This window comes from Peromyscus eremicus, chromosome 9 (genome assembly GCF_949786415.1).
Source record: "Peromyscus eremicus chromosome 9, PerEre_H2_v1, whole genome shotgun sequence".
Classification (NCBI taxonomy): domain Eukaryota; kingdom Metazoa; phylum Chordata; class Mammalia; order Rodentia; family Cricetidae; genus Peromyscus; species Peromyscus eremicus.
The window spans coordinates 92891891-92917436 of NC_081425.1; the positions used below are offsets into that span (position 1 = coordinate 92891891).

General features: G+C 39.1%; 1 protein-coding gene across 2 annotated transcripts in view; it reads right to left on the reverse strand.

Annotated features, from left to right (window-relative positions):
- The window catches only part of Bmpr1a (bone morphogenetic protein receptor type 1A), a 115967-nt gene that overhangs the window by 48346 nt on the left and 42075 nt on the right, over positions 1 to 25546 (reverse strand). The window contains exon 2 of one of the 2 annotated variants that reach the window (XM_059274142.1): positions 5545 to 5659. The gene's annotated coding sequence lies outside the window, so the exon portion shown is untranslated. Of the gene's footprint in view, positions 1 to 5544; positions 5663 to 25546 lie in introns of both variants that reach the window. The other variant, XM_059274140.1, reaches the window with a different exon arrangement.

Here is a 25546-nt window from a genome sequence, read left to right on the forward strand (position 1 = left end):
ATTATAGATAATATGTTTCTTCAAAGAAGTAGCCAAAGACATGCTGTTTTAAAATTATTTCTACAAGACTCACTTTGGAGGGGTAGAAAGCAGACTCTTTCTAACTCTGTGTTATTATAGTTATACATTTCCCCCCCTCTATGTTATGTTATGGACTTGATTTCATAAAAACGACATTAGTTTATTTATCTAGGAGAAGGCAGTTTTCACATCATACACTAGAGAACAATTTTAACAGACTAAATAGGACAGCAATCTGCTTGGTTTTAAATGTCAGTTCTGACTTGATTGTGACTTCTGACAATGCTGGTTTATCTATTAAAGTCTTGCATTTCTTCATCACTAACCTAGAGGATTTAGTACCTCGTACCCCAGTGTTACAGACCCAGTAAACAGGTGTCACCGCTATAAAAATGTAATAAAAATGTGGTGCACTTCCCTTCGTTTGTCTCACACTAACTATTTCTACAACCATAATACAGAAGCAAAATTGTTACCTGATTTTATTTAGTCCTTAGTTTTTGTTTTTTTGAGACAAGTTTTCTCTGTGTAATAGCCCTGGCTATCCCAGAACTCACTTTGTAGACCAGGATGGCCTCAAACTCATTAAGATCCACTGGCCACTGCCTCCCAAGTACCGAGATTAAAGTGTGTAACACCATGCCTGGCATAACCTGATTTTATAATCATACTGAGACTGATAATTTTCATTCTAACATTTGAAAATAAAATATATGCATTTTTAATTGCTAAGACTTTCATCAGAATCTTAATTTTTTTTTTTTTAAACTATTGTGTAGTATTTGAGTGTGGGATTCCTTTGGGAAATCAACTTGGGTTTGTCAGGTTTGAGAAGCAAGGGCTTTTACCAGCCGAATCATCTTTACCATAAGTTAAAAATATCTACTTTGCCAATGTCATTAACATAAGGGAAGAGGCTAAGGAGATGGTCCAGCCAGTAAAGTGTTTCCATGCAAGTATGAGGATCAGAGTTCTGATTCCCTGTAGGCACATAAAAAGCATTTGCAGTTATATGCATCTATAAAACCCAGTGCTGAGGAGGTAGAGACAGGAGTCTCATGGGGACATAGACACCCTAGCTAGGAGCTCCTCCAGGTTTAGTGAAAGATCCTGCCTCACAACAGTAAGTGACAGAGAGCAAATGGCATGCACACATGCACACACTCGCAAATACACACAAATACACATGCATATAGACATTTAAAATGCTGCATAATCAAAACTGTAAAATGATACAGGAATTAAAGAGCTATCACACTGGCATCCAACAACTGTATATACCCATCTGATACAGTTTCTTCAGGAAAATAATACGGAGCAAAATTAGGAGGAAATACAGTTTTTTTAAAGAAAGATTTATTATTGGGTTTTCTTTGTTGTTGTTGTTGTTTTGAGACAGGGTTTCTCTGGATAGCCCTGGTTGGTCTGGGACCCACCCTGTATAGACCAGGCTGGCCTTGAGATCACTGAGATCACCTGCCTCTGCCTCCTGAGTGCTGGGATTAAAGGTACATGCGCCACCACCACCTGGCTAAAGAAACATCTTTTTATTCTATGTAGTATGACTGTTTTGCATGGATGTATGGATGTGTGTGTGTGTGTGTGTGTGTGTGTGTGTGTGTGTGTGTCTAGTGCCCTGGGACTGGAGTTGCAGACGAGTGTTAACTGCTGTATGGGTGCTGAAAATTGAACCCAAGTCCTCTGAAAGATAACATGTACTCCTAACTACGGAGACAACACTCCAGCCTCAAGAATTTCATAAGTTTAAAAAAAATGTAAAGTTGACAAACAGTTTAATCAGAACTGAAGAACAAATAGAAAAAGAAAACTCCAAACAAAACAGGGAAAGTCTGAAGTCAGCTGAAAAAACAAGCCTGAAGTCATTCTTTCCTTTTCCTGTCAAGCTTTCCCCATATCCTTCATTTTTACTTAATACTAGAAAGGTGTGGGAATTTCCAGCAAGTTGGCTGGCTGCCAGTTCCATAAATCGGCAAGGAAAAACCCCCTTTCCAGGGGTCCCTCCCTTAGGCAGCTGCAGGCGCCGGGTCTGACAAGCTTTCTGAGAAGGAGTATTCTGGCTGCAGACTTTCTGGCTCCACAGCCATTGTTTGCAAGGCAGTTCTGCTCCTTATCCAGAGCCTGGATTAGCATAAGAATATCGTCTTTTCCCTTAACAAGCAACTCGTCCATTTTCTTTCCCCAATTTTAACCTCTTTCCCAGCAATCAGAACTCCAATATACACCTATGCAACTGCACCAAAGCTCGTCAGGGTTATTCTAGTCGTGATTATTTTTATAACAGTGAAAACACACAATCTCATCCAAATCTGAAGAAAATAATTAGCCTCATGAGCTATTGAGAGTGTATCTGTGACAACACAAGCTTTTTAGCATCTAAGGAATAGAAAACCTCTCAGTTTGAATATAAATAAGAAATATCAGTCTCTGAAGCTGCTGGCAGCTACTCTGGGACCAGAAGACAAACTAGATCCTTGGAAACAATAAATGCTCAAGCAGTCTTGTCTGAAGCTTCAATTACTCAGTCAAGAGCCAATAACTTGCCGGTTGTGGCGGTGCACACCAGTAGGCTAAAACCCTAACTAAGACAATGTGAACGCAGAACCAGCAAAACAACCTGGTGGAAGAAAAGGGGCCAGTGGGAGTGAGGGAGCATGGGTAGGGAGGTATGGAAAAAACAAGCTCAATGTATAATACATGAGAATGTTCTCACATTAAGATGACTCAAAGAGCATACAGAGTGATTTAATAATGTCATTAGCAGCTATGTAGTTTATTACTCCTGGTATTTCCCCTCCCATATTTACTAGATCTGTGGTCTTCCCCACCTTAGCTAATGTAAAGTCTCAGCCATTCGTGTGCATTCCCCCCCACTCCTATCATCAACCATCTCTACCTTCAGATTATATCCTGACCCCACACACTAATCACTACCTCTTCTGTTGTCTAATTTAAGACACTGGTAACCTTTACTTGGATTATTCAAACAGCCTCCAAAATGGTCTACAAATACCCTAAAAATACCTTTATCCACCATATATTCACCACACAGGTAAAGCAATCCTAATTATGAACATGATAAACCACACCTCTGTTTAAAGCCCTCTGATGGCAGCCTGGTAACCTCAGGCTTTAGTAAAAGCTTAAGTCTGCAAATGTTCACCAGACTCCAGTTCCTCTACTCTATCTGCATTGACCTATGGCTCTTCATTAAACAAACTAGACCAAAGCCTTTGCTCCAGGACTGACACATGTACAGGGCTGCCACCTACATCATTTCCCCAGGATAACAGAGAAGATCTAGTGCTATATGGCCTCTGAGCTAATTCAAAACCCTTGTCTTACTCAGTGACTCTATTCCACCCTATCTAAATTGTAATGGCACTGTCAATGAAGGCTTTCTTGTTATTCTCCAGCCAGGCACTAAGGTACATCAATAAACCACTGCACCCAGCTTCTTTTACTGTTTTCATGTTTTGTTTTGTTTTTTTTCTAGACAGGGTCACAAGTAAATAATATTAAGAATGAAGAGTCCTAGCAATAATTATAATTAGTAACACTCAATATTGATAAAAAATAATATTAATATCAACATTTAAGAGGCCTAACTGCTTGTAGCTCAGTAGTAGAGTAATTGCTTAGCATGCCCAAGTCCCTGGAGTCAATGCCTAGCACTGCTCCCGGTACCCAAAGAAAACCCTTTTAAAAAGAGGTCTACTGGGTCAGTGATATTGCTTGGTAAATGAAGGCACCTGTCAAACCTGATGACCTAAGTCCAATCCCTGGAATGAATATGGTGCAAGGAGAAAACTGACTAGCTCAAGATGTCCTCTGACCTTCATATATGCGCCATGGCAAGTATCAACCCCTCAACACATAAATAAATAAGTCAATTTAATAAAGGAATTATTCTACATACGTCACTTAATCCAAATGCTTTGTAAGCTGGTATTCTCATTATCCATACTTTTATAAGAATACTTTAGCCAGGCGGTGGTGGCACACACCTTTAATCCCAGCACTTGGGAGGCAGAGGCAGGCAGATCTCTGTGAGTTTGAGGCCAGCCTGGTCTACAGAGCGAGCCCCAGGACAGGCTCCAAAGCTACACAGAGAAATCCTGTCTCGAAACTGCCGCCCCCCACAAAAGAATAAATTTGAAAATCAAGAAGTTGGGCTGCAGGGATGACTCAGTGGTTAAGAGTGCTTGCTTCTCTTCCAGAGGACCTGAGTTCAGTTCCCAGCACACACACTGGGTGGCTCACAATCACTTATAATTCCAGTTCCAGGGGATCTAACATCATCTTCTGCCCTCTGTGGGCACCCACACACAGGTCTGAACATGCCTCCCACAGACATACATACACATAAAAAATTTTAAGGGAAAGAAAGAAAATCAAGAATGTTATTGCCTGGTTTCCTTATCCCCCCTCTTCCTCACCTCCTCAGCTTTGGGCTATTCACATGCTAAAAAGTGTTGTTCTACCCAGCTACCCCTACTCTTTTATTTTTTTTTTTGAGACAGAGTCTCACTAAAGTTGTCCAGGCTTGCCTCAATAATCACCATCCTCTAGTCTCAGCCCAAAAGTGGCCAAGATTACAGGTGTGTGCCTCCATGCTTAGCCACTGCATGATTGTACAGAAAGATATTAGATACTAAAATTAACTCAAGATGATCGATGATACATAAACAGACCAATAAATTAACTATAAAACACAGGTCACTAAGATGGATGGAAGGGAAGATAGGGAGAACAGTGGAACTGAGAGTAGTGAAAGGCTTTGGTATATGTTATTTAAAATTTTGTGTCACTCACGTAGTCTCTTAAAAATTAAAGAAATGGTTTCTGAGTCACTTAGATTAGAAATTACCCTACTAACAGTTACAACTATAAGGTGGTGCACAAGAAGTCATTACAATGAAGGATAAGGTGATGAGGTGAAATGTCAATGAAGAGCATCAAAAGACTGACCACTCTGGGGGGATGAGCATCCCCGAAGGTCCACGAGTCAAGGCCTTGGTCACAGGATGGCACAGCTGGAACCCAGCTTCCCCTCTATACCTCTCAGGGTTAGGAGGGTAGCAGTCTGCTGTCAGGAACTCTCACTGTGATGCTGGCACTGCCAGAGGTCCAAAGCAAGAGGGTCGTGAACTAGAATCCAGAACTCCAAGCCAGAATAAATTGTTTCTCTTTGTAAGTTCACTACCTCGGGCATCTCAGGACACTAAGGGAAACTGACTGGTACAAATGCAACTGGGTCTCGGGGTGTTCTTGAAGGGGAACAACTCTTTCTAAGATGAAAACAAAGTAAAATGTTTAACTCGTAAGGAAGGTGACTCAAGACACCGAGCAGCTACCACAAAGTCCTGGTGTAACAAGGACACGAAGAAGGTGAAATGAAGTCGCAGCAGTGACAGAGACTTCCATAGTGAAGAAACGAAGAGTGAATTAAGAGTGAATAAATAGAAAGCATTTTCTATGACTTGGTTTTCTGATTTTCCTTACCTCAGGGATGCGGCTAGATAAAACTGTAGTTCCAATTTTCTCCAAACAGCTTTGACCTATGCTTCCATCTCATGAATTCCAAGACAGTATCAAACCGATGCATATTTTCATAAATCTGCTAAAAAAAAAAAAGACTTATTTAAGAAAGAACTTTTACTGTCAAAATAAAATGTGTAAAATCAGCACAAAGTATTTCATAGATAAAAGCATTCATTTTCAAAGTAAAAATCAATGAACAGTTACTAACCAAAGAACATACACTTGTATGGAAAATAAAGTATTAGTTAAAAATGTCCAGTCAGGCAGTGATGGCACACTCCTTTAATGCCAGCACTCGGGAGGTAGAGCCAGGCGGATCTCTGTGAGTTCGAGGCCAGACTGATCTACAAAGCGAGTTCTAGGAAAGGCGCAAAGCTACACAGAGAAACCCTGTCTTGAAAAACAAAACAAAACAAAACAAAACAAAAAATGTCCACATTAAGCTTAAGATTTTAATAAACAGTATTAAAAAAAACAAACAAACCCCCTCTAAGAACTGCTGAAAACAACACTGAAATGTACAATTTTCTTCCAATCTCACTCTCCCTCTCTTACTGTAATTTTCATTTATTTACTATGGAGGGATCCCCCGCCCCTTGCAGAACCACTGTGCAAGCGGAGGGTGGAGGCTGGGGACAACCTGCAGCCACTGATTCTCTCATTCCACCATGTGGTTCCTAGAAACTGAACTCAAGTTACCAGGCTTGGCAGGAAACTCCTCTACTTGCTGAGCTATCTTGCTGTTTGTGTTTTGAGGCAGGGTCTCACTACTCTGGCTGGCTTGGCACTCCCAGTGTACACCAGGCTGATCTTGAATTCAGAGATCTTCTGTCTCTGCTTCCCCAGTGCTGAGATTAAAGGTATGCATTACCATTCCCAGGCACAAAAATCCTAATAACTAGTTTCAATTTCATTCCAACTCCTATTTATAATACTAGGATTTGTAAGGGTATCGCATTTGATTGTACTGATCCAATTCTGGGAGGCAGATTTCAACCACACTAATACCATCCTTAAGGACCCTATTGCTTCAAGGGATATTTATAAAAATGAAAGGTGGAAAACATTAACATTTTTTTAATTTATTTAAAGATATGCATGTTTATTTAGAGCTTGTTTTCTTAGACAGGTCTTACTATGTACTTTGGGGCTGGCCTGGAACTCATGATCTTCCTGCCTAACCTGAAATTTTAAAAACAATTCCACTGAGGGCTGTTTTTTTTTTTTTTTTTTAAACTAAAACTTCAAATAAGAAAGTATTATTTCATATTTCAGATGGAAATTTTTCAAAAGCAGCATGAACAAAACCTATATCTCATTACAAGGTCAAATGCCTTTGTCTTCAGAACATTCAGTATGACAGCATGTGGAGGTTTAATAGTCTTGGCAATAGTAACTAAATCCACATCAACTGGGACAACTCGAAATAGTCTAGTCTATCAGTCTTTCTTAAAGACTCCACTCAGCAGACAGGCTGCCACAGCAAAATCTTTTTTGTCCAAGAAATGAGCATGACCCTGACAGCAATTAGTAAAACTGTCTGTACTTAGGAGGTTTTCAGGATCTTCTCATGTGTAATCCACAACATAACCAGGTCCTAGAATTTTTCAGATCTACGCTTAGATTGTCACTAAGAGAAATGAGGGAGGGTAGAAATAGATTTGAAGGATTAGTGTTTTTATTTTTCCAATCCAAAATCTTGATAATCTTGGAAGAATTTCTACTAAATTAATAAAAAAATAAATACATTATGCTTCCATTTTAGAAATGGCATATTTTAATCCAAAGTCTTATGGGGGAACTATGAGTTCACCCTGAAAATGTATACAGAAGTAGAGATGAGATAATCATAGTGTTAAATTAATTTGCATACAAGTAAAAATAGTCCACTAATATATCATTACTTAAACATCGATCAAGCCTTATTCTAATTCTACCAGATACTTGCAATGGATCAAATGATGAGTAGCATGAAAAACCCATTATTCATTACAACACTAATTATTGTAACTGTTTCCACAGCTAAAAAAAGTTTGTGCTTTAGGCTAAATCTAAAGTTAATTTCTACAAAGAGAAACACAATACCCATCCCCAATGTTCAAATACACCAGAATTCCAAAGTCCAAATTATCTAGTCTCCTACTACTCTTAGAGTAACATAAAATAAATTTCAGGAAGATTTTTTTAAAATGTTAATCTTAGGAGCTGGAGAGATGGCTCATAGTTAAGAGCACGTACTGCTCTTCCAGAGGACCTGGGTTCAGTTCCTAGCACCCACACAGTGGTTCACAATCTGTAACTCCGGTTCCAGAGAATCTGACCCCTTCTTCTGACCTCCTCAGATACAAAGAATTCATGTGGTGCAGTCACATATGCAGGCAAACACTCACATAAAATAAATAAATCCTAAGGAAAAAAAAAAAAAAGAATCTAGGGCCTGCTGAGGAATATCAAGTATGATTTTATTTCTATAACTCAGAAGTAAACAAGACAATGAAATGAAAAGATGTGCTTCACAGTACAGCTCTTCAGATCGTTCTTTACATACTAGAAATCCAAAAACTGCAGGAGAAGGGCCTCTACAGTGCAATGCTACAGTCCCGGAAGCACCAATCTGTAACTACATACAAGCAGAGGTCCTGACTACATAGGCGAAATGGTCGATCACTGAACTTACTAGGCCACTGATCACGGCCTGTTAGCACTGTGAATGTGTGTTCACCAGGGATCTTATAAAATCAAACACAAGGGTCAGTGAGACGGCTCAGCAAGTAAAGATGCCTGCTCCCAAGCCTAGTAACCTGAGCTCAACCCCTGGTCCCATATAATGGAAGGCGAGAACCTACTCCTTCAAGTTTTCCTCTGACTTCAAAACTCATACCACAGCACATGCACGCATGCACACAAACATACAAAAATGAACTGAAATGTAACAACAAAAAGACAAACACCAAGTAAATGCAATTTTTCACTAAAGATTTTGTGCTAAAATTTTCAAGCATGTTAAGATAGAAAAGTTCAAAAGTAAATTTCAGTTTTTGCTTAGATCAATTTATGCTATACTGTGTAAAATAAGCCTTAATACAAGAATTATTAAGTAACAGACACTTAGGGTCAACAATTGTACTTATCCATAACGTGTTTGTTCCTGATGGATTTCCCTTGGCTTATTTTTGTGGATTGGGAATTGAATCCAGGGCCTGGCACAAGCTTGGCAAATACTCTTATTATTACTAATATACACACACCCGGGCACTAGTGATGGTTAAAACATCTTGGTAACTTAAGATTTAAAACACTTAAAGAGATCTTTATAAGAAAGGGAAAGAACAAGACAGAGACATGGAGAATCTATCTGCAAAGTACACATGTAACAAATGACTCATCAAGAATCTATGAAGCCTCCTCGAAGCTCAACAATGGTGGTGGAGCAGAGTTTAGTGGTAGAGTGCTTAAGAGAACCAGCATGGCTCTAGGTTCAATATCCAGCAATGGGGGAAAAATTCAAATTCAACAGGAGAAAGAAAAAATTCAACAAGAAAATAGTTTTCTAAGGGTGACAGACATCTTATTTAAGAGGTCATATGAACAGCAAATAAACACACAGAATACCATTAGTCACTGAGAAATGCAAATTAAGCCTGGCAGAGACATCACTACACACCTACTAAGACAGATAAGTTTAACACAGTAGCCAAGTACTAGCAAAAACATAAAGAAAATGCATTTTCTCAAATACAGCTGATAAGCATGCAAAATAGCACAGCCTCTTTAGGAAAGAGCTTGGCAGTTCCTTTTATGTATTTACTGTGTATGAATGTTTTGTTTACATGTATGTATATGTACCTTGTGTATGCCTGGTGCTCAAGGAGGCCAGGAAGATGTTGGATACCCTAGAACTGGAGTTACAGACAGCGGTGAGCTGCCATGTAGGGACTCAAACCTTGGTCCTCTGCAAGAGCAACAAATGCTCTTAACCCCTGAGCTGTGTCTCTCCAGCCCATCAACTTCTTTTAAAAACTAACTGTACATACCAACCAGGCCACCATGGTGCATGCCTGTATTCCCAGCAAGCACACAGGAAGCTATGGTAAGGCGATGAAGTGTTCCCAGTTAGCCTAGCTACATGCTACATAGGAAGATCCTGTCTCTTTCCTCCTGAAAACACCCTCAGGAACATACAACCTGCTGGCTGAACTCCTAGACACTGACAAAGGTTCTTTGCTTGGCCAAAGTTCTCTGAATTTTCTTCTATGCCAATCTGTTTGCCTTCACCTATAATCCAGTCTTAAACTACGCCAACTTAGCAGGACGCTCCATTACCCCATATCTGATCAAGTCCCTCTACCTTCTTCTTTATCCTCCCAAGAGATGCTTTATTACCCTGATCTGGCCTGACTTCAGAAAAAAAATCCTGTTACGTAGGTTTATCAAGAATATCTGCTCAGCCTATGGGTTTCTTCTTAGTCATTTTCCAGTCACAAACCCCCACAGCCTGCTCACTGGCTCTAGATACCCACTAGCCAGTGTTGTATTTGGAGGTAAACTCGATCCTCCCCCTACAGTAAAACAAGACTCTGATGCAGTGATGTTATAGCAATGGTCCTCAAGAGTCTTCTTTGGGGAACTAGAGACATGATTCTGTAGTTAAGAGTGCTTGCTGTTTTTCCAGAGAATCAGAGTTTGAACTGCAACGGGTAGCTCACAACCATCTTCAACTCCAGTTCCAGGGGATCCCACACTCTCTTGTCTTCCATGGGCACCTGCATACATGTGCCATACCCTCAAATGGACATATGAAAAAAAAAATTTTTTTTTTGAGACAGGGTATCACTATGTAGCTCTTGCAGTCCTGGAACTTACTATGTAGACTAAGCTGGCCTCAAATTCAGACATCTCATCCCGCCTGCCTCTGCTTCCTGAATGCTACAATCAAAGGTGTGCGTCACCCAAGTCCAGCAGAAAAAATCTTCAAAAACAAAACAAAATAAAAACAAAGAAAAGAAAGTCTTCCTTTACCATATTTTAAGTCATAGGCAAATTCAGTGACAGTGCACTTTGCCTAGCATGTGCAAGATCAGGGTTTAATCCCTAGCACATCAAAAATCAAGAATAAAAACAAACAAACAAAAAACATGACATAAATTTAACAGTGCCTAATCCAAAGAAATGACCCCTTATAACTAATTACATAAAACTTTGGGTCTTGGTAGAATGCTTAACACGCTTGAGGCCCTGGGTTTAATCCTCAACAAAGAAAGAATGGGGGAGGGGAGGGGACTAAGCCAAGGGAATTCAGAGCTACATAGCCAACCAAGGCTACATAAGATGCAACCTGTCTTTAAAAGAAAAGATAGGGGTGCATGAGGTGGGGGGACCACAAAATCTTGAAACTCAAATGCTCAAAGTGGCTTTATTTTAATAGGTAAAAACTACAGAAACAAACTATTGTGCTTTGATAAACCAAGGTCTGTCATAACCATGAAATCGTATTCAGCCACTAAAAGGGATGAATGATTGACTGACAACTTGAATGGATGATTTCAAGTGATTAGGCCGAATGTAAGAAAGCCTATTTTAAACAGTTATATATAATTTCATTTTAAACTATTTTTTAAATAGGATTCGATGGAATCATAGAAATGGAGAACAGGTTGTTGATTGATTGTAACATCTTTGTATGGTGTTTGTGTCTTGATGCCAATAATTACATGAACATGTCTATGCTGGGGGTGTGCACACATGTATTTCTGTGTGGGACCAGAGAATGACTTTGCATAGCTTCCTCTATTGCTCTCCAGCTTACCTTTTGAGATAGGGTCTCTCACTGAACTCACTGATCACCAACTGGCCATACGAGCTAGCCAACAATCCCCACGGATCTTCATCTCCAACTAGCAGCATTGGGGTTACAAAGGCATGCTGCTTTTTGCAATGTGCTAGAAATCCACCGAGGTCCTCATGCTTATGTGACAGGCATTTTATTCACTTTTACCCACTCAGTCACCTCCTCAGCCCTATACTTATGTTGAAATGGAGAAGAACTATTCTTTCGTTTGTTTTTCAAGACAGGGTTTCTCTGTGTATCCCTGGTTGTCCCTGGAACTCACTCTGTAGACCAGGCTGGCCTTGAACTCAGAGATCCACCTGCCTCTGCCTCCTGAGTGCTGAGATCAAAGACGTGCACCACCACAGCCCAGCAAAAAGAGCTACTCTTACAAAAAGTACAAATCAACTTCAGTTTTGATATTGTGTTGTGGGCAGTAAGAATTAGAGGAAAGATAAATGGCAATATGGGACTTCTCTTTACTATAATTATTTCAAAATTATAATTTAAAAACTTTCTAAAATGTTTTCACCTCTGCTTTGAATAGCAAAAATCTAATATACACTATTTTGCCAGGCATGGTGGCACATGCCTGTAGTACTAGCATTTCAAAGACAGACATAGACAGATTAACAAATTTAAGACTGAATGAAAAATAAAAAGGAAAGGAAAGGACATTAACTAATCCTAGGTACAGTGGAGGAGAAAGTTTATTATAGGTATGTGGGAGAGTATAGGCAGAGACAGGGATATCTGGGAGAGTTGAGATTGGACATGATCCTGACTGAGCTGGGCCATGTGGGAGAGGAGAGAGGGGAGTAAGTTACAGCAGCCAAGAGGGCAAAGGTACAAAAGGGAAGGGTAACCAACATGGCTGGATTATATAGGGAAGAACTCTGGGGGAAAGGCAGCCTTGTAGCACAGGACTAAAGAAAACACTAACTCCCAAGCCAACTCTTGAATCTCAGTCTTAGGTAAGGACAGTTCTTTGCCCGTCTGCCTGCCCCTCCTCTAACTCCGGATTAATACCATATTCATACTCCGGATGAATACCAACTGCTCTAGCCTAGCACTGCAGCAAAGCCAATCCTACATAATCACCTCTGCTTCTTTTTTTCTTTCTTTCTTTTTTTTTTTTTTCTTTTTGGTTTTTTCGAGACAGGGTTTCTCTGTGTAGCTTTGCACCTTTTCTGGAACTTGCTTTGTAGCCCAGGCTGGCCTTGAACTCACAGAGATCCGCTTGCCTCTGCCTTCTGAGTGCTGAGATTAAAGGCACGTGCCACCACCGCCCGGCCTTAAATGTGTAGCCCAGGCTGGCCTCGAACTCGTGATCCTCCTGCCTCCGCCTCCTTCAGCAAATCCTACCGGCATGCGCCACCACAACTGGCACCTCTGCTTCTTTTCAATTTGTCCTTCCCAATAATGACACATTAACAAATTCTAAAACTTTAATTTTTCTATGTAAATTAACATAATATTTGATAATCCTCCTTCCCTTTCCAAGTAAACAGAATCAGTAGAGAAATATATACTACCCTTTTTGCGTGTGTGTCTGTAAAGAGTTTAAGAATTATCAACGGTATTATTAGCCAATGGTTTTATAAAAGCACCATCAAACAAGCTCCACACAAGACAGTAAAATTTCTATTATCAAGAATCATTAGAAAGTAATTCTAGATTACTAAGTGCTTACTGGCCCCAAAACATCCACTGTTGCATATTCTGATCATATAAAGAAACTTGTAATTAATATTATAATTAAACTTGTAAAAAATACCAATACTATTTTCTACAGAGAAAATATTTTCCAGTTTCAAATAACCCTGGACTCTTGAATTATAACCCGTTTTTATGTTCAAGCTATCTGTGTATTATTTCTCCTGCAGTTGTACATAAAATGTTTTTACATTTAAAAAAAGGACAAATACTATAGAATTTTATTACATGAAATATACAAATTCATAAATATACAAATTCATAAAGACAGAAAGATTAGAAGTTATCTCAAGATGGAGAAGAAAGGAATATAGAGCAATGATTTAAGTACAGAATCTCTGTTTTGTATGATGGAAAAAGACCCACAAATGGACAGTAGTATCAGGACATAATATCATGAATGCAATAAATCAATACAATTAATTAACTAATTAATATCATCAATATAGTTACTGAATGAATACCACAAATGTAATTAATATCATGAGTGTAATTAATAAGTATCATGAGTGTAATTAATATCTTGAATGTAATTCATGCCACTGAATTGTGAACCTAAAAATGGTTACAATTGCAAATATTATGTTCATTTAGAAAAATCAAGGTGGAAAATAAATAAATCAATAGGAAAATACTGACAGAGTTCTGCTACAATAAAATGAAATCACCAGGGATGAGTAATAGACAGCTTGCTCTAGTTCTAAAGGCTCCATTACTTCCTTGCTTCTATATTTGTTCCAGCTTGTACCTTTATTTTTTCCTCCCCTTTGCTAACAACTTCTTCACTTTTTATTTATAGCATTCATGGTGGCTAGAAAACTACTTTAATGTATCAGTTATTCACATTCTGTAAAGATAAAAAGACCGCATATGATGGCTTGAGATTTATGATATAAGAACAGAACAAACTTTCTATTATTATAAAGTAATTGTAAGCTGTCATAGTATGATGACGGTAATAATAAAGACCACTTCAAGAAGGGAAAGAAGACATGTCAGAATGAGTCAGCCCAAGGGGGGGCGGGGGAAGACAGGTGAAGTTAAAAACCAAACCCAGCTCAAATGCCTGTTCAGCACTACAAACTAGGCTTGTTAAAAGGCAAAACCGCACAGACCAGAACTCCTTTCAATTTTCCATCCTCTTACAGGCCCATTCCTCTTGAATCCCAGTCCATTCAGCTCAATCTACAGCTGTTCAAAAGAAAACTCTACCATTCCTCAGCAGAGCTAACAGTGTATACACTCAACAATACCAAAGCCTAGCTCTATGACCTTCAGACACATACAGCTATATTCACAGTATTTCTTAGTAGCAAACCTAGAAACAACTCTAATGGACAGCAACAATAAAATAGATAATAGTATATTCATAATGGATCCATCACATAGTACTGGAAATGAAGGAACCATGACACTACACCAACATGAACAAAACCTCAAAATTATAACTATAAATTTTTAAAAAGTCCTTGTTTTTTAAAAAGCTAACAAAAAATCTGGAAAATTTTGTTATTATTAGCTATAAGATAATTATATACAGAGGTTTAGTAAACAATGCTGTCATGACAGAAGTTAGTAAAATCAAACTGACAGATCTACAAGGAAGTCCCAAAGAGCTTTATTTAACCAGCAAATTTCAAATTTTAGAAACTTATTTTTTAAAGACTAAAAAAATTATGGGTATGAGTGTTATGCCTGCAAGTTCATGCTTGCGTACCTGCAGAGGCCAGAAGAGGGCAAAGGATCCACTGGATCTGGAGTTACAGATGGTTGTAAACAGTCATGTGGGTGCTGGGGATCAAACCTGGGTCAGCTGGAAGAGCAGCCAGTGCTCTTAACCACAGAGCCATATCCAACCCCAAACTGTTACTTATAAGTTGAGTGAAAAATTAAATTGTTCTTAAAAGATCAAAGATTATGCCTATGCTTCTGTTGTATAGCTATTTCTTAAATAGAATATTGATTCTGCAGAGAGAAGGGAAACCCATTAAGACTCAGGAAGCTTAGAAAACTGACTAGACTTACAAGGCCCCTCCCCAAGAGTTTCTTAATAAGCAGTAAGACATTGCTGGCAGAGAACTCTAGTGATACAGCTCTTCCTATGAGTTTTAGCCACGCTCCTGTGAGTAACCCCAATGATCTCACTGGCTCACCATAATAGACTTGGGTATAACTGTTTTTTGATCAGTTGCCTGTACCCCATCTGGAATGAAGAAGCATTCTGTTCACCTTTCCAGGAAAAATCACACAACTATGAGTAAAAAACAATTTAGAGGCAAGTACATTGGGGGAGGGTTGTTTATTCTATATATAACTTACAAGGATTTTATTTGATATTGAGGAACTGGACAGGGCGGCGGCAGAGGTTGTAATAAAGACCAGAAACTGAGCTTTTACCCACTGAGGAATTAGTGAAAATATGGAGATTAAGAGCTTAGAACAGGGACGCCTTTAATCCCAACACACAGGGAAGGAGCCATCTCCGTGGGACGCAACCAGAACGGATCCAAACATTCTGCCTGAGGCCAACCCAGGGCCCAGCTTGGAGGTGTTGGTGAGATTGCCCTACTAAACAACCTGCTCAGCTGAGATCCATTCGGGAGAGGTTTCAAAAGCCTACAGTCTGCAGTCTGAGGAAACAAGATCAGCTGAGGAGTTGACAAATGAGCAAAATGTGACCTGAGAACACAAAAGAAGATGCCGACCAGCCACTGAACCAGATCACCAGAATCATAAGCCTACCCTACACCAACTAGGAACAGGTAAGCCCCCATTTCTGGACTGGCAGATCAGGTCTCTAGCCCCTAGGCCCTACCCATCAGAGTCCCAGAGACCAGAGAGCTACCTTTCCCTGCTCCCCCACCAAAAAAAAAAAAAAAAAAAAAAAAAACAAAAACAAAAACAAAACAAACAAAAAACAACAACAACAACACCCAACCCCTACAAACCTAATAACCACTGAAATCATAAGCACACCCTGTACCAATTTGGAACAACTGCTCCCTGAGACAGAACCCACTAACACTGATAGGACTAAGCTGCTCCCCGAGAAACAGAGCCCAACAGCACCGATTTGACCAAGAACTCCTAGTGGACCAAGACTATCAATTAGAACAAGAAGAATTGGATAACTATACCAGCCCATTAAAACCTACCCTCCCTCTGTTCTCTCCTTTGGCTTTGACAGGGTTTCTCTGTGTAGTTTTGGTGCCTGTTCTGGATCTTACTCTGTAGACCAGGCTGGACTCAAACTCACAGAGATCCACCTGCCTCTGCCTCCAGAGTGCTGGGATTAAAGGCATGCACCACCACCACTTGGCTCTAACCCAGAACTTTTAAGTTAAATTGCCCAGGCTAGATTTAAACTCATTATCCCCCTGCCCCATACTCTAAAGTACCAGGATTATAGATGTGTCCACTAAGCCAAGAGCAGCTAATTCTAAATGTCCTATTTAGAGAACAGAATACTTTAAAACTTCCTTCTCATAATAGACTTGTTTTCTAATGATGCATAACTGAGATTTTTAAGATTGTCAAAGCAATGTAATTAAAGTATAGTGAATCACTTTACAGTTTCCTAAAAAGAATTATACTTCATGAAAAATAGTTATCACCTCAAGGATATACTGTTTATAATAAACTTTAATCAAACTAACCTGCCATATATTTTACTTACTTATTTACTAAAAACTTAAAATTATAGCCCAAATCCTTTAAGATCTATACTTAAATAAAAATCAATTAATGACATTCTTAAAACTGCAGAAAATGGAATTATTTTCTGCTAACTGTACCCCTATAAAACCCATCCCTTGTATAGGAATATGCAAACTAATCATTTCCAACCAGAGGAAAAACCAGTTTCAGAAGGTGAGGTAGGGGAAGAGTGTCACTACATGTCAACAGGAGTAACCACTGGGGAAAGAAAGAGTTAGACAGGAAGCCTGCATTTAAATTCTCATCTCTGTGTAATGAGAGGCAGGTAGTTAATTACTATACTGTCCCAGCTTTCAAATAGTGAGTCACATGCCTAAGGGAGGGGCTTGTACACAGGATGAGCAGCAACTCGAGCAATCAAGGAGATTTCATAAGGAAGCAACAACAGGTCTGGGAGTTTCAGACAGATAATTACAAGCAACTATCCCAGCATAATGCACATAATCCAACTGCCTGCCAGGGAACTACTGACCTTCTTGCAAAAAAACACACCATGTTCTCTGGGGCTAAGTTTGTAAGGATTGCTATGCCTGAATTTCATTAAATTATCAATCAGAAAAAGAGACAATAAGAGAAAAAAAAAAAGCCATACCAGTTGTTAATACTTCTAAAGGTACTGTGGAGAAATCCAAAATACTTTAGACAGTTTCCTGCCAGCACACAACATTAAATGAACATGAGTCATCGAGCCATAAGAGAAAGTAAGGTGGGTTCGAGTGAACACGAAGAAGACAAGGATGCCCTCAGAGAGGCTCTAGTCTAGTGGAGAACAAGTATCAATGTGCAGCTGACACAGATTAAAAAAACAAAAACAAAAACAAACAAACAAACAAAAAAAAACACCAGCAAGGCTAGAAAGATGGCTCAGAGATTCAGAGTCCTTGTTGTTCTTCCAGAAGACCAGAGTTCTATTCTCAGCACCCACATCAAGGGCTCACAACTGCCTGTAAGTCCAACTCCTGGGAATATGACATCCTCTTCTGGCCTGTGGGTAACTGCACACCGTAAAAAACAAAACACAAAACCCATCTGCCCTCAGAGGCCCATGCCCACAAGACATCACTATCCACAGCAAGTACCCTTCAAACTGATCTACAGAGTGAGTTCCCAGACAGCCAAGGCTACACAGAGAAACCCTGTCTCAAACAAACAAACAGAACAAAAGCATGGCAACAATGACAGATATATTGAATTCCATTTTACTGAACACTGTGCCAGTTATGTGTTAAATTCTACACATTTATTGTCTTGTTCAATTCCTTAAATAACCTATTAAAGAAGAATTAAAGAATCCCTAATGATTCCATACTACAGATGAAACTGAGGCCCAGAGTATTTAAGTAACCTGTCAAGTTTCAAATCCTAGATTCAATTACTCCTACCTGTGTGAGTTGGGGCATATTATTAGTCTTATTTCATTGTTTCTCTTTGCTTCTTTTGTTATTGTTCAGAATGTTATGACTATATAGTTAAATTGCAAAGCACATTGTAGGGTATTTGTTTGTTTGGCATTAAAATTTGTTAAGTCTGAGACAACACCTTACTATGTAGCCCTGACTGGCCTGGAACTCAACTATGTTGCTCAGGGTAATCTCAGATGCACAGCTATCTGCCTGCCTCTGCCTCCTAAGTACTGGGATTAAAATTGTGCCAAATGCCCAACTATTTTTAATAGTGTGTGTATGTGTGCATGCATGCGCATGCATAAGCACACACACACACACACACACACACACACACACACACACACACACAGGTCAGGAGTCCCTTCTCTCGTTCCACCACAAAGGTCTAAGGATTGAACTCAGGTCACCAGACTTGACAGCAGGTGACTTTACCTTCTGAGCCACCTTGCTGGCACCATCACGGTTTTTTAAGTATAGGTTGTTATTGGTAAAATTACTGGATTAGTATGTGATACATATTGCAAACTTCCCTCTAGAGAGGTTACCAGAGGCCATTAAGAATATACAGCAGATGACAACTGATATTCAACTAGTTGACTTACCAGATGAATAATTCTCTGACGGGGAACCCCCACTTGGCAAAGACTGTGGGGGTCACTGACTCTAAATCCCCTTGTTTTGTAAAAACTGTCTGTAATTTTTCTCATATGCCACTACATTTCTTCCCTAAGAACTGCTATGGGTGTTTTCCCATTGCCTGTATGTTTATCTCATGTAAATATTCCATCTTTGGGCACACTTATAGCCACGAATGCTCAGGAAGATGATTTCTGCTTAAGATGTATAATTCTGATGAATAGAAATAATACTGGATTCTTTTTCATTACTCAGACTGACATAGAAAAATTCTCAGCTACAAAGACAGACTTTTACATATTTAGCTAAGACTTTAGAACAAATTCAAAACAGACTAGTTGCCCCTGCAGAGAATACACAAAGACAAGTTCTCAAGTATCTGTTGAACCAAGGTCAGGCATAGAGCAATTTTAATAAACATAATTTTCTCAGCAACTGACTTTCTACACATACTCCTGGCCTCAAGGTTCAGCCAACTGTTTATTGTTTAAGTCCTGAATTTCAATGTCACTCTCTGTCTGAGAATGCTAACCACTCAAAGCTACATGCCTGTTTTATTCACCATACCCAGTCAGTGTGACCTCCTTAGCCCAAGAGAAACTGTGTGATTTCTCATGGCTCTGCCTCTTATTGTTTACTCAAGAAATGTTTTGTGACCCTGAATGTAACTCATATCTGTCCAGAGTTTGAGCGGTGGAGTCAGAGATGTGTATGTAGGGCAGAAATGTGTGTGTAGAGGAGAGTGAGTGAGTGAGTGAGTGAGTGAGTGAGTGAGTGATGTAATAGAGAAATCCAAGTTTTAAGTGAAGAAATGTAGCAGTGTAGAAGAGAGCTGTGTGAAAAGAGATTAAATTAAAGATGTGTGGAAGCTGGGCAGTGGTGGCGCATGCCTTTAATCCCTGCATTCAGGAGGCAGGACCAGGCAGATCTCTGTGAGTTCGAGGCCAGCCTGGTCTACAGAGTGAGTTCCAGGACAGGTACCAAAACTACCCAGAGAAATCCTGTTTCAAAAAAGCAAAAAAATGTATGGAGACAGATTTTTAGAGAGAGATTTTTCAAAAATAAAAGAGAAAGAAAGAAAGTTATCATCAGAAAGTGTGTGTTTCCTATCCCTCAGACAGAGAAAGTCTAGCCCCTCCCCCTGCCACATTAGTGAATTTTTTTGCATACCCTGGCTGCTGGAGGCTGGCCTTCCAGTTAGCGGTAGTAGGTTATGAGCACTTAGAGCAGTACAGGTCACTAGCTTCATCTATTTTCCAAGAAATGTTTACACTCTGCCTACCTTTTGCAGTGCATTCCTTGTTAAAAGTGAGCAATAATGTGATGACCATGCCCCATTATTATAAAAGCTAGTATTTATTAACTGCCAATAATTCCTTTTTGTATATTACCTCATTTAATGGATAGAGCAACAGTGCATGTAAGGTAAGGAAATTATCTTCATTTTCAAAATGGGGAAATGGAAGCCAGAGCAGTTAACTTGTCCCAGATCACACAGATAGGAAGTAATTGAAGCCAAGGTTTCAAATTGGACAGTTTCAACACTGTCAATTTGTATGGCATGGCCACTACATTATACTACAGAAGAACAAGTACTGTGGGAAATATTTGTCCTTTGTTAAAACAGGGAAAAAAAATAAGTAAAATAAGCACATAGGACTTTAAAGAATTGGAAAAAGAGAAGTAACGAATATGGTCCCAAATATAACAATGGCTCATAGGTATCACAGCTGACAATTTTTTTCTTCATTACTTTTCTGTGTTTTCTATTGTAAAAGTAAATTTATTTATTTATTTGTTTGTTTGTTTGTTTTATTTTTGGTTTTTCAAGACAGGGTTTCTCTGTGTAACAGCTCTGGCTGTCCTGGAACTTACTTTGTAGCTCAGACTGGCCTCAAACTCAGCAATCTGCCTGCCTCTGCCTCCCAGGAGTGCTGAGATTAAAGGCATATGCCACCACAGCGTGGCAAAAGTAAATTCTTTGAAGTGAAGTTCTTTTCAAAAGCAAGTAAAAAGGTAGTCATCTGAAACACAGTAAAAATTAAAAGTAATCAAACAAACAAACACCAGGCAGGCTAGCAAGATGGCTCAGTGGGTAAAGACGCTTGCCACGTCTAGTGACCCAGTTCAGTCCTGGGACCCACACAGTAGAAAGACAACAGATATCCACAAACTGTCCTCTTACCTCCACATTACCACCACATACAGATAAAAGAAAGAAATGGGAGGGGATAAACAACATAACAAGTTGGGTGTGGTAGCTCACACCTATAAATCTTAGCTCTACAACGCCAGAGAGAAGAGAATGTACTGCAGAATAGAGGCAAGCTTGGTCTATACAGCAAGTTCCAGAACGAGCCACTTAGCAAAACCCTATCAAAAAAGCAGTTTCTCCTACCTGTCCCCCCACCCCCACACAAAAGAAACCATGGCGAACTGGGACACTGACGAATGCAAAGAAGCTGCAGATGCAAAACTGGCAATGGTAAGTATGGAACATGACAGCTGCTATTAAAGATGTAGCTCAAACCTTCTTAAAGGCTCTTCACTTACAATCCCTTTATGCTCAACGAAGTTTTACATTGCCCTGGGTGTATGGAATCTAAAGTAGGTATGCAAATCATTTACTGATAATAGATTACAAATGAAATTATTTTAAAACAATTCTCTGGTATATGTATAAGATGAAAGCAAATCTGCAATCTCATAAAATGGATGTGCTTGTTTAATTTTCCAGGAGAATTTAAATTTGGCTGAGTATTGGTATCACAGGATGTAGAACATTTTTAACATATTTTCAGGGTCATCAATATTATGATTCTATAATTGTTCATGCTGAGAAAACCACTTCATATAAAATATGTGGTAAAAAAAAAAAAAAATGGCAGGAATACATCTAGGGCCACTTCAGAATTGCTGGAAATTCTATCCTAATCCCAAATCAAAATTCACTGGATAATTTTTAATGAAATGTAAGCCAACAATACAAATTTATTTTTGTTATTTTTTAAAATACTTTATTTTTATTTATGTTTATGTGTGTATATGCATGTAGTACATGCAGGGGCCTGCAGGGGCCAGGGGAATCAGATACCCTGGAGCTGGAGCTACGGAAAGCAGTTAGCAGCCAGCAGCCAGCTATGGGTGCTAGGAACTGAATTCCAGTCCTCTGCAATAGCAGCAAGTGCTCTAATCCACTGTGCCATATCTTCAAGGCCCCAAGGAGCAATTTTTAAAATCAAACATTCTAACAACAGTCCAAAGATACACTAATTTCATACTCACACGCTAAGGAATATTAAAAAGCTGTTTTGTTTGGTTCCTGCAGTTAACCCATTATGTTTCTCTACTAGCAGAGAAAGATCCCTGAAATTCCTAATGTATAGTAGTGATCTTGAGTCTGGGTCAAGGTGTTTCAGGGGCATTACATGGTGTGATGTAATGGCACACAGTGCAAACTCAACACAACATGAAAAGGACTGCTAGAAAAACCTCAGATTCATTACATCTTTGATCTTGCATTAGTGTTTGGTCATTGTTCAGAAACCAATTTTTCATGAGTCTCAGTTACCAACTGTAGAGTTGCTACCCAATTTAAGATGCTGAATATAGTTAGGCAGTGGTGGTACACACCTATAATTCCAGCACACAGGAGGCAGAGACAGGTGCATCTCTGTGAGTTTGAGGTCAGCCCGATCTACGAAGTGAGTTCTAGGAGAGCCAAGGATGGGGGGCAGGGGAGAGAAAAAAAGTTGCTAAATAGATAACTCTTTGAATTTAGAGGAGAAAAAGAAATACAGCCGGTTTACGGCTTCAAGACAGATTGATGGTACCACCATTGAGGAAAGTTTTGTTTATTTCAAATTTGAAGGAAATTCGTTCAGGTTTACACTCTCAAAAACGAAAAAACAAAAACAAACTACCACCACAACAAAAACAAGGATAGCAAATTTTAGAAGAATGTAGCCTAACAAAAAAGGAAGGAAGGAAGGAAGGAAGGAAGGAAGGAAGGAAGGAAGGAAGGAAGGAAGGAAACTTTAAAATACCAAGGAAGACTCTAGAAAACAGAAATATTCCATGTTCAGGAACTGAAAGTACATTATGACAATGACTATACTACCAAGAGCAATCTGCAGATTCACCGCAATCCCCATTGAAATTCCAATGTCATTCTTTAAGAAAATGGAAAAAGAAAACTCTTTAGATTTCACATGGAAGCACAAGACCCTGAACAGCCAATGAAATCCTAGCAAAAATAAGGATCCATAAGAACAAGAACAGGGCCACATTGGCACAAAGACAGATGTATAAACCAATGGAACAGAACACAACTAACTACAGCCACTTGGTTTTTGACAAAGACACCACAAGTGTGTGTGGTGGTTTGAATGAGGATGGCCCCCATATGCTCATATATTTGAATGTTTGGTTTCCAGTTGGTGAACTGTTTATTAGACTTAGATCAGGATTAGAAGGTGTAGCATCGACAGAGCAGGTGTGTCACTGGGGGGATGGGCTTTGAGGTTTCAAAAGACCACACCAGACTCAGTCTCCCTCTTTGCCTTCAACTTGCAGATCACACATGAGCTCTCAGCTACTTTTCCATCACCCTGTCTGTGTGCTGCCTTGCTCCCTCCCCACCACAACAATCATGGACTAACCCTCTGAAACTGTAAGCAATTAACAATTAAACTAAATTCTTTTATAAGCTGCCCTGGTCATGGTGTTTCATCACAGCAATAGAACATTAACTAAGACAGTATATACACTGGAGAAAAAAAAAAAAAACGCCTTTTCAACAAATAGTGCTGAGAAAACTGGACATATCCATGTAAAAGTAATGAAGTTAGATCTCTCTCTCTTTCATCCTGTACAAAAATCAACTCCAAATGGATCCAAGACTTTAATGTAAGCCCTCAAACTCTGAAATAAAGAAAAAGTGTTGAAAACACTTCAAGATAGAGGCATAAGAACTTTCTGAATAAGACTCTGATGGCTCAGGAATAAGACCAACAACCAACAGATGGGACCCTCATGGAATTACAGAACTTTTGCATAGAAAAACAAACTGTAAATCAAGTGAAGAGACAACCTACAAAAGTAGAGAAAATCTTGGCCAGCTATACATTTGACAGAGGCCTAATATCTAAATTATATTTTTTAAAAAACCTTCAAAATACCGATTAAAAAAAATCAGCCCAAACAATGGGTTGGTTGAAGCATATAGGTATATAGGCAAATTTCAAAATATAAAATACATAAGGCCAAAAAACCTGAGAGATGTTCGAACTCACTCAGCCATCAGAGAAATTAAATTGAAACTCCTTTCAATCAGAATGGCAATAATTAAGAAGCCAACAAGCACTGTTGAGGCTGTGGACAAAAGGGAACCTTCGTACATTGTTGGTGAGAAAGTAAACTAGCCTGGCAATGGGAACAGTATGACAGTCCCTCAAAACCTAAAATTAGATCTACCATACAACCCAGCTTTGTCACTCCTGTGAATTTACTCCGAGGACTCCAAATCACCATGTCACAGAGACGCCAGCACACCAATGCTCATTGCAACACTATTTACAATAGCTAAGTTACTGAACTAACCTAGGCATCAGCAAGCAACAGAGGAACTGATAAACATTATGTGGCACATAGTCACAATCAAAATTCTTTTAACCATAAACAATAAGCCCTCTGCAGGAAAATGAGTGCAAACATGGACAATCATATTAAACAAATTAAATCTGTCTCAGAAACTAAGTATTTTGTGTTTTATCACATTTATGGCTCCTAGATTTTATAACCTAGAAACATAAAATAAAATCTATAGATACATAAGATAAAATACATAAAATAAAATCTAAAGATACATGTAGAGGGAAGTTGTCTAGGGGAAAAAAGGGAAGTAAGTAATGGGAGGGCTAAGAAGGGCACAGATGGGGATGGGAGAACATATACTTGATGTACAATACATAGTTGTATGGAAATGTCCTCATCTAACGACAGTACCATCTACAAGGAACATACACAATAAAAAAATTCAACATCAAAAAGAGGGGCTGCAGAGTTGGCTCAGTGGTTAAGACAGCTTGTTACTCTCAGAGGTCCTGGGTTCAGTTCCCAGCACCCACAAGGCAACTTCATAACTGCCTGAGACTCCAGTTCCAGGGGATCCAATACTCTCTTCCTAAGTAAGCTCCATGGTCTGTTGCATACCTGTGGTACACATAAACTCACTTGCACATATACAAATAAAATAAACAAACCTTTTTTAAAAATTAAAAGGAAAATTGTTAAATTGGAGAGAGAAAAATAAAGATTTACAATGAAAAAGATCTTGGGAATAAAGTGGAAAGAAATGAAATGAACACAATAGTTTGGTGCCCTCAAGTATCTCTGGGAAGCAGGTAGTGAAGTCATCTTCCAAAACCAAAGCAATAGGAATGAGGTATAGGGTGAAGAGCAGGGAACAGTGGGGGAAAGTCGCTGGGTAACTTTTTACCAGACGCAGTAGAACCATCTGTCTAATCACAACACGATGAAAATTATGGAAAAACAATTCACACCAAACCAAAAAAAAAAAACCCAAAACCAAAACTAGAAGCTGAGAAATCATTTTTTCTACAGTTGGCATACACACAAATTGTGCCACTCATAAGCCTAG